The sequence below is a fragment of the Prionailurus viverrinus genome, unplaced genomic scaffold, assembly GCF_022837055.1.
Source record: "Prionailurus viverrinus isolate Anna unplaced genomic scaffold, UM_Priviv_1.0 scaffold_40, whole genome shotgun sequence".
In the NCBI taxonomy this organism is placed as follows: Eukaryota; Metazoa; Chordata; class Mammalia; order Carnivora; family Felidae; genus Prionailurus; species Prionailurus viverrinus.
Window position 1 is genome coordinate 17,473 of NW_025927608.1, and position 16,972 is coordinate 34,444.

Here is a 16,972-nt window from a genome sequence, read left to right on the forward strand (position 1 = left end):
AAGGGGCTTCAGAATCCCCATCAGTGCGGTGCTGGATGAGCCCACTGAGACTCGGGGTGCCCTTTCGGGAGAGAACTCTTTGCTGCCCTTGTGCTAAGAAATAGATACTAAGAACCCGAGCTGGCGTTGATTTTGTGTCCCTGGCCTGGAAAGGGCTGGGGCTTTTGTAAAAGACTCTAGACGTTAAGGGCGTCGGAGTAGAGAGGGATCCTTGCAAAGACTGAGGCCTGTGTCCGCGATCTGTGTGCTCCAGGATTATGCATTGCTTGTTTACTCGGGCGAGGAATATACGCTGCGGACCGGCTGCACCAGTCAGCTCGGGCTGCCGTAACAAAACGACACAGATGGGGCGGCTCAAACGACAAATTTGTTTTGTCATCGATTTGGAAGCCGGAAGCCCAAGACCGGGGTGCCCGCACGACCGGTCTCTAGCGATGTCTCTCTTCCTAGCCTGCAGATGGCCACCCTCTCACTGTGTCCTCACTTGGCAGACAGAGAGACACAGAGAGAGGTAGAGAGAGACCTACAAGCTCTCTGGTGTTTCTTCCTGTAAAGGCGCTAATCCCATCAATGGGAACATCATCCTCACGACTTCATCTAACCCTACGTAATCCCCGAGGCCCCATCTCCAAATACCATCACATCGGAGGTAAGAGCTTCCACATGAATTTGGGGAGAACACAGTTCAGTCCATAACACCTACCATGTGCCAGGTTCTGAGCTAGACAAGGGGACAGCAGTAAACCAGACTCTGATAAGTTAAGAACTGGCATGTACCTTCGAGAAGGTTGGCTGGGAAGGGAAGCCTCGCCAGAGACAGGAGGTGGCTCCCGGTAAGATGACCTTGAGAGGAGGGAAGGGGAAAAGATCTCCCGCAGAACTTCTAGGGCGTCCATAGGGGGCCTGGCCAATGACATTGTTGGAGGCTCTTAGTACATTGGCAAATGAAAATAATGCCAGAATAGGATTATAAAAATTATGATTTATACTGTCGTATATTTTAACACAGAATACACTGTAATATGGGGTTACCCACAAGATAATGACGGGATTTATTTTTCAGCTAAAGCCCAACTGAATAATTTAAAAAGCCGTTTTTATCAATATCAAAAATGTTACTGTGATTGCATGTTTTTGTACAGTAGGTTTCTTTTTTTATATATACATTAGGTTTCTTGAAATATGTAGATTCTGTGCTTTTTTTAAATTTTTCTTTTTTAAGTTTGTTTATTTTGAGAGAGAGAGAGAGAGAGCATAAGTGAGGTAGGGGCAGAGAGAGAGGGAGGAGAGGATCCCAAGCAGGCTCTACACTGTCAGCACGTTGCCCGACGTGAGGCTCGAACCCACAAACTGTAAGATCATGACCTGAGCCGAAGACGGACGCTTAACTGAACCACCTTAAGGGCCCCGGATCCTGTGGTTTTCTGTATTTAGTGTGATGACGATCAACATTTAAGATATATATTATTTTAAATTAAGTCCTGGTGGGGTGGTCTAATGACCCTTTTTCAGCCAACATGACGCTACAATTGACCTAATTTGGAGATGTCAGCACAGGTCTACACTGGAAGCCGTTCATGGATGTGAGGCTCCCGTCCCCCTTCCTGCTGCCCCCTGCGTGTGCCTGACCAACCACCAGCAAAACGAACTGAATGGGCTTCACTCAAGGAAAGGCCTGAGGCCCAGAGCGTGGTGAGAGCAGATGTCTCCCAGACGGGACCGGCCGTGGAGCTGACACAGACGGGGAGCACGTCTATTCCCTGGGTTGGGGAGGGGGGGCCCAGAGGGACTGTCGGCCCGGCAGCTGGGAGGCAGCGGGGGGGGTGGGGGCGGTCACACCACGAGGCCCAGACAGTGGCCCGGTAGTGGGCCCAGGCCTCTGCCTCACATCTGGGGAGCTGGGTGAGGGAGAGGGAGCAGCCTGGAACACCGAACCCCGCGTGAGGCGCACACACAGCGTGGCCCACAGTCCGTGCCAAAGACCAAACCCCCCAATCCGCCCTGGACCAGTCTTGCGTAAAAGACAATAAAAGTTAATAAAGTCATATGCCATACAAGCCCCAGTTCTTTATTGCTAGCTTCAACAAACATGCAATTATTCTGTCAAATTGCTATGAAGTTTCTGAATGCCACTTTGAGTATCTATTATGTGATTACAGACCTATAAACAGACGCGGGCCACACCACTCCGTGCTTTGAATGGCATCGTCCTATAGTAGTTTCTGTTAATGAAAACTTGTCTGAGAATTGTCTGCTCGGATGATTGTCCTGCAAACTCATCTCTAAGGAGATGTGCGAAAAGGCTATGGGACTCTGGTCGGAATCCAGGACACCCGCCTTTCAGATAAGAGAAGGCATCTCCTACCCCGTAAGTGTGGGCTGTGCTTAGTGACTTGCTTACAAAGAGTGCAGAATGGAAATAGAATGAGAAAGGAACTTTGCTGTAGAGAAACCTGGCAAACACTCCCTTAGCCAGGTGATCACGGTTGACATCATCAGTAACAAATCCAGGTGATAACATACACCCCTGATATATCGTGTTGAGAGCGACACTTCACCTCTGTGGCCTTTCTCCCCAAGGCCTATAACCCCGATCTAACCGTGAGAAAACCATCAGACGAACTCAAATTGAGCGTGAGTCTACGTTGGGAGACTAGCTCCATAGGAAGAGTGTGAGACTGTTGATCTCAGGGTCATGAGTTCGAGGCTCATGTTGGGTACGGAGACTGCCAAAAAAAAAAAAAAAAAAAAAGTCTACAAAACACCTGACCAGTGAGCAATCCTCAGAACTCTTAGGGTCACGAGAAGCGAGGAAAGTCTGAGACACTCACAGTCCCGAGGACTCTAAGGAGACAGGGTGACTCGGTATAATGTGGTATTGTAGTGGGTGGATTGTGGCCCCCCCCCCCACCAAATGATATGTCCAAGTCTCAACTCCCAACAGCTGTGAATGTGACCTCAGGTGGAAATAGGGTCTTACGGATGTAATTAAGTTAACGATCTCGAGAGGAGATTACCCTGAGTCTAGGGTGGGCCCTAAATTCAATGACTGGTGTCTTCATAAGAGAAAGGAGAGGGAAATTGGAAATACACCAAGAAGTCCGTGTGACGATATAAGCGAGGCTTGGAGTCATCAGCCAAGACACAGCTCCCACCATGGGGACGAGCCAAGGAAGACCTGGAGCCACCAGAAGCCAGAAGCAGCGGGAAGGATTCTTCCAGAGCCTTCAGAGGGCCCATGCCCTACTGATTTAGGCCTCCGGCCTCCAGAACTGTGAGTAGACGTTTCTGTTGTTTTAAGCCACCGGGTTTGTGGTGGTTTGTTAAGGAAGCCCCAGGAGCCAATCGCCCTCGGATGGGATCCTGGAACCGACAAATGACCTTAGAGAAAAACTCATGAAGTCCAAGTCAAGTACGGAGTTTAGATGGAAACACGCTAGCATCAGTCCGTCAGTTGTGACGGTGAGCCTTTGTGATGGGAGAGGTTGGTTGACGAGAGGGGAGACGACGGGATGGACGGGAGCTCTGTACGATCTGTGCAGCCTTTCTAGGTACCTCAAACTATTCTAAAGTTTGGAAGTTTATTTTAACAACGCGCTGACGGAAGTTCAGGACGGCTTATAATTCAGCCCGTGGGCAGCTCTGATCTGCACGATGCATTTCCCAGCGGGCAGCCCACGAAAGTCTGAGGTGACCACGGCCATCTCTTCATCTTCCACCGCTTCTCCCCACGGCCCTGCTGTCACCTCTCCCATCCCCTCTCCGTGCTTCCCATTCACGCCTCCAGAGGAACATGAGTTAGTCCCGCCCTCTTTCCAGCTACAGAAAGAACATCACCTGCTTGGAATTACTTTTGACTCAGAATTAGTGAACCCTGAGTTTGGACAGGATCCTAAAAATCACTTTGAGGGTGTCTGCCCTCCTAACTTTTCTGACAACTTTTATACCCATTGCATGGATGTTCTCTGTTACCACGATTTTTTTTTTAAATTTCTTTTTATATTGGAGAGAGAGAGGGGGAGAGCCAGCAGGGGAGGGGCAGAGAGAGAGAGAGAGACAGAGGATAGAGAATCCCAAGCAGGCATTGCACTGTCAGCACAGAGATCGATGAGGGGCCCGAACCCACAAACCTCAAAATCGTGACCTGAGCCGAAATCAAAAGTTGGACACCCAACCCACTGAGCCACCCAGGTGCCCCTCTGTCACCGTGATTTTATGTTCAAAGCATGAGACTCCAACCCTCATAACCACCTCTGATTGAACCAGGGCTGAACACGTGACTCTGGGAAACCCAGACCCACAGTCCTGCCAATGGCCTTTCAGATCCTCAGGAAAGTGTAGAAACAGCTGGGAGCTGAGCCACCACAGTGGGGCTGGCTCGGAGCTGATCTCATTCCCATCCCTCCCAGAGCCCAGCTACTCACTTCCCCTCAGAGCTGATGAGAGCTGAATTCTTTACCAAACTCCCCTCTAACCTGGGTTGATGTGAGAAAGTTCTTTTCACTTTGTAATCAGAAGGCTGTTGCCCAGGACAGCCACTTGGTCAAAGTTGTCATTCTGCTTGAAGCCCAGTGGTTATTATAGCTTGAATACTATCAAAACCAGAATCTCACTGCCTGTCCACACAACCCATTTCACACTGGACAGTTCCACCTCTTACCAGATCCTTTTGGATTTTATATCAAAAAGTGTTTCCCTTTGATCCCAGCCCTGCCATTATGGGCCGTTCAGAACAAGTCCCATCTCATGGATGTATCTTTATTGGGTTTTTAAAAAAAACTATTATTTTAGATCTATTTACCAAAGGCATACTTGCTCACTGGTTTTATTTTTTTATTTTTAACGTTTTATTTTTATTTTTGAGACAGAGAGAGACAGAGCATGAATGGGGGAGGGCCAGAGAAAGAGGGAGACACAGAATCCTTAGCAGGCTCCAGGCTCCAAGACATCAGCACAGAGCTCGACGTGGGGGTCAAACCCATGAACTGTGAGAGCATGACCTGAGCTGAAGTTGGATGCGTAACTAACTGAGCCACCCAGGCACCCCGCTAGTTGGTTTTAAAAAGTCAAATCTTACAGAAACCTTATAGAAGTGTTCTAATCCCTTTTCCATGGCAGCTCTTCAACTGTTTGAAGATGGCAAGTCATCCAGGCTTCCCTTTTCTGAGCTGGGACCTTTAGACCTGTCACTTGCTTCTCACATAGCACATAATGCTTTCAAAATTTGCCCCAGACCCGATTCTTAGCTGTTCTGCACTCAAATGCAGACAATGCATGAGTCATGAGCAAGTTCCAGATTGAAGCCAGAACACATCTGATAAACATGATCTCATGGGCGTAACCGAGATGATGTGATGGGAGTAGAGATTGGATGTGGCCCAGGGAGAGGGTATTTAAAAGAGACGGATCTATTAGGAGAGGGTTAAGAAGCTACACGTGCCTGCTTCAGAAACCCTCGAAGCCGAGGGCTTGCGTGTCAAGGGTGAAATGTCATGGAAGGAGACAATAGAGAAAGTCCCATCCCAAAGCACTAGTGGGACCAGAAATAGGATAGGAATGGGGTGGGCGGGACCTTACCCATTGGGACATCTGCTAGGACTCCTACTTATGCATCAAGGGTGCAACAAGTTCCTAACTTGCCTGGAGGATGATTTCCATCCCCAGAGGGGAACAGAATTGCTGCTTTTATTTACATTTTTTAAGATTTAAAAAAAAATTTTTTTTAACGTTTATTTATTTTTGAGACAGAGAGAGACAGAGCGTGAACAGGGGAGGAGCAGAGAGAGAGGGAGACACAGAATCTGAAACAGGCTCCAGGCTCTGAGTGGTCAGCACAGAGCCCGACGCGGGGCTCGAACTCGCGGACCGTGAGATCATGACCCGAGCCGAAGTCGGACGCTTAACCGACCAAGTCACCCAGGTGCCCCAAGATTTTTATTTTTAAGTAATCTCTACACCCAATGTGGGGCTCAAATTTCCAACCCCGAGATCAAGAGTCGCACGCTCTACCGACTGAGCTGGCCGGGCACACTGGATATTGCTGCTTTGGACCAAGTTCTGTCAAAGATGTGGAGCAGTGAAGCAGGAGGAACCATGCCCGCAGAGACTTTGTGACTTGAAGTGAAGGGGAGGCAGCACAGCCAGGCATGTGAAGGTAAGGGCGTTCAGGAAGCAGACTCTGAGAGGAAAGTCAGCTCTTGAATGGAAATCTGGTTCTGCTGCACAAAACATTCCAATGAGGAAGGCAGGCAGAGATGACCCAGGAAACCAACATGATGGTAAATGAGTAGGTCCTATGACCCAGCATAGGCAAGATAGCTGGTTGTCCTCCCAAAGTCATTCTCCCCCTTTTTCCTTTAGTAATAACTAAGCCTTGCTGGGCAAATGGCCACCTAGCATAAAGACTACATTTCCCAGCCTTCTTTGCAGCTCAGTGTGGCCATGTGACTAAGGTCCAGTCAACAGCCTGTGGTTAAGTAGGCAGCCTCCGGATCTTGCTCTTAGAGAAGAGGTCAGCAAACTTTTTCTTTTTCTTCTTTTAAAAAATGTTTTCAATGTTTATTTTTGAGAGAGAGACAGACAGAGCACGAGTGGGGGCAGGGGCAGAGAGAGAGAGGGAGACAAAGGATCCAAGTGGGCTCCACACTGTCAGCACAGAGTCTGATGTGGGGCTCGAACCCAGAACCGCGAGATCACGACCTGAGCCAAAGTTGGATGCTTAACTGACTCAGCCACCCACGTGCCCCTCAACAAACTTTTTCTTAAAGGGCCAGATGGTAAACATTTTAGGTTTTGTGGTCCAGAGTGTCTCTGTTGCTTCTGCTCAACTCTGTCCTTGGAGTTTGAAAGCCCCATTAGGCAATGAGTGAATGAGATGGGCTATATTCCCATAAAACCGGGCTTACGAGAACAGTTGGTCGGCCCCAAGTCTGTAGCCTTAGACGAAAGGGCTCATCGTCTACGTCCCCAGTGCGTTTCAGTCTTGCTCCATGCCATTCGGACTACAGGTGGGAGGATGAGCCCACTTAGAAGGAGATGAGGTCAATACCTTCGGGATGGGGTGGCCACGAGTTAGAGCCTGGGCCCTGGTGTCTTTGGAGAGCAGGGCTGCTGTGACAGTGCAGACTCCATGTGACACAGGAAAAATGTTTCTCTTGTTTATGTCATCGTCTCTCACATCATCTCTTGCACTATTTACACACTCGCTGCCACTGGACAGGAAGAGCAAAACAGGCAGAAAGAAAGAGCAAGTTCGCCTCTTCCCTGCGGGGCTCCTGACGAACAAATAGGAAACGAGATATTCTTAACCGGGTGCCCACCCTCCCCAGCATCCCTGATTCCCTGGCAATTTGGAGTCCGTGCATTCCACTAGAGACCTAAACAGGACGATTCCCTCTGACAAAATCCAAATCTGGAATGTACCGCCCACCTGCCACCAAGAGTTGGAAGAAAGAGAGAGTCCTGGGGCACCTGGGCGGCTCAGTCAGTTAAACCTCTGACTTTGGCTCAGGTCATGATCTCACAGTTTGTGAGTTGGAGCCCCGTGTCCGGCTCTGTGCTGACAGCCTGGAGCCTACTTCGGATTCTCTGTCTTCCTCTCTCTCTGCCCCTCCCCTGCTTGCATTCTGTCTCTCAAAAATAAATCAACATTTAAAAAAAATTTTTTTAAATAGAAGAAGAAAGAGAGATTCCTGATACAGGTGTGAGGGAAAGTGGAGGGAGAACCACGTGGCCAAATTGCAAAATTTTCCACATTAGCTTTGCTGACCTTACACATTCAACTGCCGGTTGTTTTACCAGCAAAAGATGGGTTTATTCGAGAATGGCGGAGAATTACAATCTAGGACAAGCAAGAGCAAAGGAGAGGTATGCTCTTTTATGGAGGAAAGGCTCTTGTAAACACAAAGTCCATCGGGATAAACTGGGGGTTGGATATAATGGCGGCTTCTCGTTGACTGAGTTGTGACTGCCTGTCATTGGCTGGGCTGCGGCCGGGGGAGGAGGAGGACGAGAGCCTTTCTTCCTCCTGCTGGGGCAGCAAAGTAGTGACCACGGGCAAGGTGAACAAGGTCCGTCTCTCCCTGCTGGGTTTGCATGAGAGCTCCCCCCTGCCCACCTCCTGACTCCATTCTAGTGAAGTCCCCTCTATTAATTTTTACAGCTTCGTGGCAGGAAAGCAACAGCAAGAGAAAGAAGGAAAGAGGGGGCGAGGTAGGGTCCGATCAACGTCACATCTCAGGCCCACGGAGGCAGGAAACCGGAAAGAGGCTGATCCGCCATCGTGGCTGGCCCACCTGTAGATGTGGCCCAAGCCACAACGCGGCCTCTGCCCAGGTGGATCTCAGCCCCTTCCTCTAGGAGAACAGCAGGACAGAACTAGAGGAAGGACACTCCTCCCCAGTCTCCAGCCGGCTCCCCCTCACGTAGCACACATTGCAAATTATATTCACAGTGTCAAAGAACAAGGAAGAGGCCGCCTCACAAGGACTGTATGGAAGAGATTTCACGTCAATTTCAACAGCAGGTTTATGTTGCTACCTGCCTTCTTTCCGGACAGACCCCTTTCCCATCTTTTCAAGGTAGGACGGGCTTCTCATCTGTGAGACAGGTAATAACCATGGGTCACAGCCGCTCACCGGACTGGCACGCAGAACGTTAGAAACGCTCCTCGAGGTCGGGAAACACCGCGTCTCGGCCTTCGGAGGTGAGCTCGGGGAGACGTGGGGCGCAGCGGCCCGGCCTCCCCGGTGCTTCAGCTCCAACGGACCAAGGACACTGTTTTCCCCAAGGAGACCGTTTTTGTTTTTCTTTCCATGGAAAAGAAAAGTCAGTTATGGATGGGATGGGAAACTCACTTTATAAACTAAAGATTGCTTTTATCTCCTGAAACTTAGCTTCTGAAGAAGATTCTTTTCTACTTTTAGAGACAACGTTTGTTTATATTCTAACCAAAATTTTTTTTTTTTTCTCCCAAAGCCAACGCCTCAATTAGAGGAGAAATGAACTGTATCAAAGCACAGGGCTTTCAAGGGATCTTTTCTCGGGCAGTGCCCCAAGGGCACATGTGTCTAATCTCCTCAAATCTTCTTTGTCTCAGCCTGGGGCTGGGGTGGGTCAGTACTCCCTCCTCCTCCCCCCCCCCACCCCAGACCCCATCCCTCCTCCACTGACCACAGCCCTGAGCCATGCAAGACACCTGCAGGCTGGGCCCAGGGTCCTCTTGCTAGGACACAACCCAGAGATAAGAAAGCCCGACGCCCAGCAAGGAAAAGGAGGAGGCTTTCCTACTGAAGACTCTCCTTGTTCAGTGACTCGTGTTCAACCACCGCAGTGGTGATAAGCTTTCAGGAAGCTCAAGTCAGCAGCTCTCAACCCTTTTATCACTTGCGAGGTGCGTCAGTAACTACGTTGTTTCCTCGTAGCAGTGAAAGTGCTGGAGTTTGGGGCGCCTGGGTGGCGCAGTCGGTTAAGCGTCCGACTTCAGCCAGGTCACGATCTCGCAGTCCGTGAGTTCGAGCCCCGCGTCGGGCTCTGGGCTGATGGCTCAGAGCCTGGAGCCTGTTTCTGATTCTGTGTCTCCCTCTCTCTCTGCCCCTCCCCCGTTCATGCTCTGTCTCTCTCTGTCCCAAAAATAAATAAACGTTGAAAAAAAAAATTAAAAAAAAAAAAAAAAGAAAGTGCTGGAGTTTATGAACAATTTACCTTTCTAATAAAAATATATGTCAATCAGGGTGGTACTTGACTCAGAATTTTTGTGGTTGCAAACGACAGAAAGCAAACCAAATAGCTTAGGAGGGAAGGAAGGGGCGGGCCGTGTCGCCAGAAAGACGCAGGTGGGTCCCAGGACCCAGGACTTCACGGAACCAGGGTGCTCCGTGTACGTCACGCAGTCCTGGCTTCTCATTGTGTTTTGTGTCTTCCTGCACGGTGGCCTCCTGTTGAACTGGCTTCTCCATAAGGCGGGGATCATGGCTGTCAGATAATCATGGAATCACACGGTAGCCTGCTTCCCTAACAGCTAGTTGACAATCAAGGGGCAGATCGCCAGGCGTGTGACTGATCCTCTGGGGTCATGGCCCTCCTCCAGACCAGCCATGAAGGTGGAAGGCAGGATGTGACTGTTCCAGTCTGGCTCTTTTGTCAACTCCTCGAGCAGTCGCTGGGACCGGGAGGCACCGGCTGGCTGCAGGAGCGGGGCTGGGGCGGGGGTATAAGCAGTTCCCCAAAAGAATGCAGGTGTTGTCCTCTGAAGAGAAGCACCTGTTCTTTCCACACATCTATAAAAATGTGCAGTGGTAATATATCTCAGCAAGCCTGAGATGATAGAAATGATGGAATTTTAGCTTCTGAAATACCTTAGGGAAGAGAGGCTACCGTTTTCTGAATGCTTGGGGCACCCTTCTTCACGTATGCTGTCCTGTGTAATCCTCAAAATAAGGACAAAAACCCATACCCGAGCCCTACAGGTAGGTATTATCCTCAGTTTGCCAGTGAGGAAACTGAGATGTAGAGAGGTCAAGTGTCTTGTTCTGGGACACAATGGCCGAGCCAGGGTTTGCACCCAGTTGTGTTTGATTTTAATCTTAGACTCTTACCTGTCATAATACGTTGGCTTCCTCATTAATCTACCCAGCCGACAGATAGATGTGTAAAGTATTTTAAATCTTTCTTGGGGCGCCTGGGCGGCTCAGTCGGTTGAGCGTCCGACTTCGGCTCAGGTCGTGATCTCACCGTTGGTGAGTTCGAGCCCCACGTCGGGCTCTGTTGCTGACAGCTCGGAGCCTGGAGCCTGCTTCGGATTCTGTGTCTCCTTCTCTCTCTGCCCCCTGCCCTGCTCACACTCTGTCTCTGTCTCTCAAAAAGTGAATAAATGTTAAAAAAAAAAAAAAAGTAAATCTTTCTTACTCTGACTACTAGTATTCGGCCTCTGTGGTAGTTTTAAAAGGTGGCACCGGGGCGCCTGGTGGCGCAGTCGGTTAAGCGTCCGACTTCGGCCAGGTCACGATCTCGCGGTCCGTGAGTTCGAGCCCCGCGTCAGGCTCTGGGCTGATGGCTCGGAGCCTGGAGCCTGTTTCCGATTCTGTGTCTCCCCCTCTCTCTGCCCCTCCCCCGTTCATGCTCTGTCTCTCTCTGTCCCAAAAGTAAATAAACGTTGAAAAAAAAATTAAAAAAAAAATAAAATAAATAAAAGGTGGCACCCAGTTTTTCTCTCACCCAGAGGCCAGCGTGTGTCTCCTCTCCTTTCCTGGGCGGGCGTGTGACTGCTCAGACCAATAGAGTCTGGTGGAAATGGCATTATGGGCCTTCTGAGGCTGGGTGTCCCAGGTAACCTGGGCTGCTGTCACAGAATACCGCAGACTGGGTGGCTTAAATGACAAGCATTGATTTCTCACAGTTCTGGAGCTGGGAAGGCCGAGGGCAAGTTGCTGGCAGATTTGTTATCACGTGAGAGCCCTCTTCCTGGTTTGCAGATGGCCACCTTCTGGCTGTGTCCTCACGAGGCAGAGGGAGAGAGACAGAAAGCTCTGGTCTCTCTTTGTCTTCTTCTGAGGGCACCGGTTCTGTCACAGGGGCCCCACTCTCACGACCTCATCTAAACCTAATTGCCTCCTGAAGGCCCCACTTCGGTGGGATTAAGATTTCCACACATGAACTTGGGGGGGACGGGGGGACACATACATTCAGTCTGTAGCCCTGGGTCATAAAAGGCCAGGCAGCTTTGCTCTGGTTCACTGGGATACTCACTTCGCCACCCTGGTGCGTCATGTGAGAGGTCTCACTATCCGAAGCCACGCCACGTGGAGGGGTGACCGGTGGGCACTGAGTCAGTAGGTCAGTAGTCCCCTCCCTCCCCCCCCCCCCCCCCGCCAGCTGAAATGCTAGATGTGCATGAAGAAGCCTCCAGCTGGTTCCAGCCCCCAGCCCGAGGAGTCTTTCCAGTCGGGGCTGCAGGCATCATGGAACAGAGACAGTCCAGCCCTGTGGTTCCCCCATCCAAGTTCCAGACACGCCGAATCCTAGAGCATAATAGACGGTGGCTGTTTGATGCAACTAGGTTTGGGACGGCTTATGACACAGCAACGCACAAGCGGAGCGGCTCCAGGGCAGGCATTGAAGGTGTCTGGTCACGGAGGGTCTCAAGTGCAAGGAAGATAAAATTGAGGACCATCGTGCGTTAACGAAGTAGCAAAGTAGTGATTCTTCCTTTCGTCCACCAGGTGGGGTGATGCATTGCCTGCTGCCTCCCAGCTCTTCCCAGCCTCCCAGGGCGAAGCGAGAGAGGGGGTCCCCCCGGCTCAGCAGGGCTGCGGTGGACCCCAGCCCCGCACGGATCCTGGGCCCCAAGGCTGCAGAGAGCAGATCCCCGGGAGGGCCTGGGTGTAGCTGCTGCTGGGAGGTTCCTTCCTTTGGGGAGGGCAGTGCCTCTGAAGAAGGGTAGGAGCTGGAAAGAAAGTACTCCTGGCAGGACCCACGGCACCACGGCAGGAAGAGTCCCTCTCCCCGTGACAGGAGCCCCTTCAGTAGTGCTCAGTTTCCCGTCACATCGGATGTCAGGAAGGGGCATCGCCCCCAAAGCCCCCACCCCCACCCCCCGCCCGATCAAGGGCTGGGATTCACAGGGGATCCTGTCGCACCACCTCCGTCCCTCGCTTCCTTCTTCTTTCGTCTCAAACCAGAGTTCTACATATACATGGTTCTGGTTGTTTTCCTTTGAGAGAGAGAGAGAGAGAGAGAGAGAGAACACGCAAGCAGGGGAGGAGCAGAGAGAGACGGGGAGAGAGAACCGCACTGTCAGCTCAGAGCCCAACATGGGGCTCAAACCCATGAACTGTGAGATCATGACCTGAGTTGAAATCAAGAGTCCAAAGCTTAACCGTCCCGCGTGATTTTCAAAGTCAAATGGTACCGTGAGGTTTGTATCAATGATAACAACTACAGAAAACAACTCCAGCAGTCCCCTGCCCACTCTCCCAGCGCTGAATTCTTCCCTTCAAACTCCCTCCGTCGCTCCTTCTGCTGTTTACCCACATACTTCTGAATCATGCACTCATACTGCTACGTTTTTGAATTATCGACTTTAGCGGCTTTTTACTCCCCATAACGCAAGTGACATGTTAACTCTTTTATGCTCCACCACCACCCCCCCCCCCGCCTTGCCCTACTTCTCCCTTCCTCCTCCCAACACGGCAATACCACAGTTTTTGGTGAAAGCCATATGCCATGACCACACGCCCACCTCGTTGTGGCTGGGCATCTTGCTCACTCACGAGCCACGTGGCCCACTGTAACCACACTCGATCCTCGTGTGTCCTTTTTCCTTCTGGAGATTACTCCAGCTTTTCTGATCTAAGACGGAAGCTTGAGCGCACCATTATTCACGCAGCACTAAGGATGCTCTCGACTAACCTGTGACGCCCCCTCGTTTGCGGGGGTCAGTGGCAGGAAGGTCAGAATGGGGAGAATATGTGCATTTTCAGATTCATGGATCGCTGTGTTCGCTTCCTCTTTATTGCTTCCTGTCCTTTGTAAGTGTCACGAATTCTCCCCCCCCCCCCCGTTATTTTATTTTATTTTTTATTTTAGAGACAGAGAGAGCACGAGCAGGGGAGGGGCAGAGGGAAAAGGAGAGAGAGAATTCAAAGCGGGCTTCCTGTTCAGCACAGAGCCCAACATGAACTCATGAACCGTGAGATCATGACCTGAGCCAAAATCAAGAGCCAAAAGCTTAACTGACTGAGCTACCCATGTGCCCCAAGATTTTATTTTTAAGTAGTATCTACACCCAATGGGGGGCTTGAACCCACAACCCCTAGATCAAGAGTCTCAGGCTCCTCTGACTGAACCAGTCAGGTGCCCCAGCTCTCCCCAAACTTAAAAAAAATTTTTTAATGTTTATTTAATTTTGAGAGAGAGAGAGAAAGACAGAGAGAGAGTCACATGTGGGGGAGGGGCAGAGAGAGAGGGAGACACAGGATCCGAAGCAGGCTCCAGGCTCTGAGCTGTCAGCACAGAGCCAGACGTGGGGCTTGAACCCACGAACTGGGAGATCATGACCTGAGCTGAAGTCGGCCGCTTAACCCACTGAGCCACCCAGGTGCCCCCTCCCCAAATTTTTAAAGAATATCACTCTTTTTTAAAAAGATAAAAGCCTTGAGACCTAGTTTCTGTAGAGTCAAATGCTCAGACCCTATGTCTGATTCACGTTTTTCCTGGAGTCATTCCTCCTGGAGCTCCCCACCCCCCATTCTCCGACTCCAGGCTGCCACACAGCCATCACCCGGGGCTTTCCTGCACTTTCCTCCCGCGTGGATCCACTACTTTGGGGTTCCTCGTCTTTCTCTTTCTTGGTTTACTCCCTTTGGAGGAGAAAGCATACACAGGAGACAAAATTTTCTGAAGCATTGCCTATCTGAAAATGTCTCTATTCCATCCTTACACAGTGTTGCTGGTTTGTTACAGAATAGAATCTACCCTCGGAAATCATTTTCTCTTACAGAGAAGAGATCTGTCTTAAGATCTACCCAGCTGCATTCCGGCTCTCAGTGTTGACGCTGAGAAATCTGATGCCATTCATTCTGATTCTTGACCACTCGTTCATGTACTTCTTCATTTCTGGAAGCTTTTAGATCACTTCTTCATCCTTGGTGTTCTAATATCATAATGGGTTGTTGTTTTGTTTTTTTGTTTTTTTTTTTTTCTCACTCACTCTGCTGGGAATTTCAATCTGCAAATCCATGTCATGGAACTCTGCAAAGTTTTAGATCCTTTCTTGGGTCATTTCTTCTCTTTTATTTCCTCTTCTCTCTTTCTAGAACTGTTATTCAAATGTTGGACCCTCTGAGTTTATCTTCTACTTTTATGATTTTTTTTTAATGTTTATTTATTTTCGAGAAAGAGACAGAGCGAGTGGGGTAGGAGCAGAGAGAGAGAGGGAGACACAGAATTCGAAGCAGGCTCCAGGCTCTGAGCTGTCAGCACAGAGCCTGATGCAGGACTTGAACTCACGAACCGTGAGATCATGACCTGCGCTGAAGTCGGACGCCCAACCGACTGAGCCACCCAGGGGCCCCATATCTTCTACTTTTCTTACCTTTCTTCTGTTGACTCTTTCTTTGTGGTTTTCTTTGCTTTCTGGAAATTGTCCCTTAAGAGCTTATCTTCCAACTGTTCTATCAACTCCCCCCCACCCCCGCCACCATCATTTTAATTTTTAAAAGCTTTTTCCTGATGATTAGATTGTCTTTGTCTTCAATATCTTGTTTCTGTCTGGGGGAGTGTAATAACGTTGCCTCTGCCGGTAAGGGATTAATGATTTTCAGGCATTGTTCTCTGCCCTTCTGGGTTGTCTCTGGACCCTCTGTTACTTTCTGTTGTGTTTTCTTTGTTTTTGTTCTGTCTTCCATAGCCGGGTGCTTTCCTCGGATATATGGTGATCCTTGACTTTTCATGCACTCATAACAGAGAGGCTCTGAGGAGTTGTTTGAGCACTGGGGGCTTCAAGGGATGAAGCTTGTTAACCGGTGGGTCTTCCTGTGGGGTGACTGAGCCGGGATCACGCATTTCGTGGGGAAAAGCCCCAACGGCAGTACTTAGAGGTCTCTTTTTGCGGGGGAGGGGAGGTACTGTGTTTCTCTAGGGAAGAATGATCCAGTTTCAGAGAGAATCCTGGGAATGGAATGGCACCGAGTAGATGGAGGTTGTGCTCCACACTCAAGTGTATAAAACTCCTACTTAAATCCTTCTTAAGTACAGTGCCTCTTGGGGCACCTGGATGGCTCAATCAGTTAAGTGTCCGACTTCACCTCAGGTCCTGATCTCACGGTTCGTGAGTTCGAGCCCCGCGTCGGGTTTTCTGCTGTCAGCACAGAGGCCTAGTTCCCCCCGCCCCTCCCCCACTCATGCTCTTTCTTTCTCTCAAAAATAAACTTAAAAAAAACCCCAAAAAACCCAGTGCCTCTTCTCCTGCACTGGCGTGTTTCCCTGATTCCCTCCTGGGGTGTGGGGAGGGGCAGTCACCTGGCTCTGGGGGCGGGGAAGGGGCCTGAGCCTCTAGGCTTTCAACCCAGCCTCCTGTCCTGAGTCCCACCTCGGCCCCATCCCCTGCCGTAACAGGTGCCTTCCGTTCCTCAGGGTTGTGCTTTCTGAGCTTTGCTGCCCTCTTCCCTCTGCTTCTCACCTTCCAAACTTTGGTTCCACCTCTATTGTTCCTGCTCTCATTCTCTTTGTCCTTCTCCTTTATTTCTCTACTCTCTTTTAGCAGGGTTTTGAGAGAAAATAGCGCTGAATGCCTGTGCTCCGTCCACCGCGCCTAACTGGCAGACCCAAGTCTACTTTGTCGGGAGGGAACGGCAGAGCCAAGCGAGAGTGCGGGCTCTGGAGCCAGACAGACCCATGCTGGAGTCGCGGATCCCTGTGTGACCTTGGGCAAGACAATCAACCTCTCTGAGCTTCGGATTTCTTCTTTGTAAAATCAGAAGAGCCCCTCTTAACTCGCAGGTGTTAGGCATCCACTTTGACAATGCTGGAATTTCCTCCTGGGCCTAGTTGAGGGCAAGGCCACGCTCTGAGCCGCTGAGCCAGCCCGCCTCCCTAGAGAACGGCGTGAGCCAGAGAGGGCCTTTGCGTCCAGCCTGGACCCCAGGATGAAGGAGACACATGGAACAGAGCAACCCAAGCTGACTTATACTGTGAAGGGGAGATCAGTCTCGGCGGCTGTGAGTCACTAGAATCTGAGTTTGTCTGTTTCGTAATGGGAGCAGCAGCTGAAGGGGGTCAAGTCACCAGGTAAGTCAGCTGTCGAGGGAGCCAGGAGGAGGGGGAGGGGACAACAGCAGCACCTGTCACATCAGGAGCCATATTCTTTTTTTTTTTTTTATGTTTATTTATTTTTGAGAGAGGGAGAGAGAGAGAGCGCGCACATGGGAGAGAGTGCATGCGCCTGCATGGGGGGGGGGGAGGGGAGGGGTGGTGC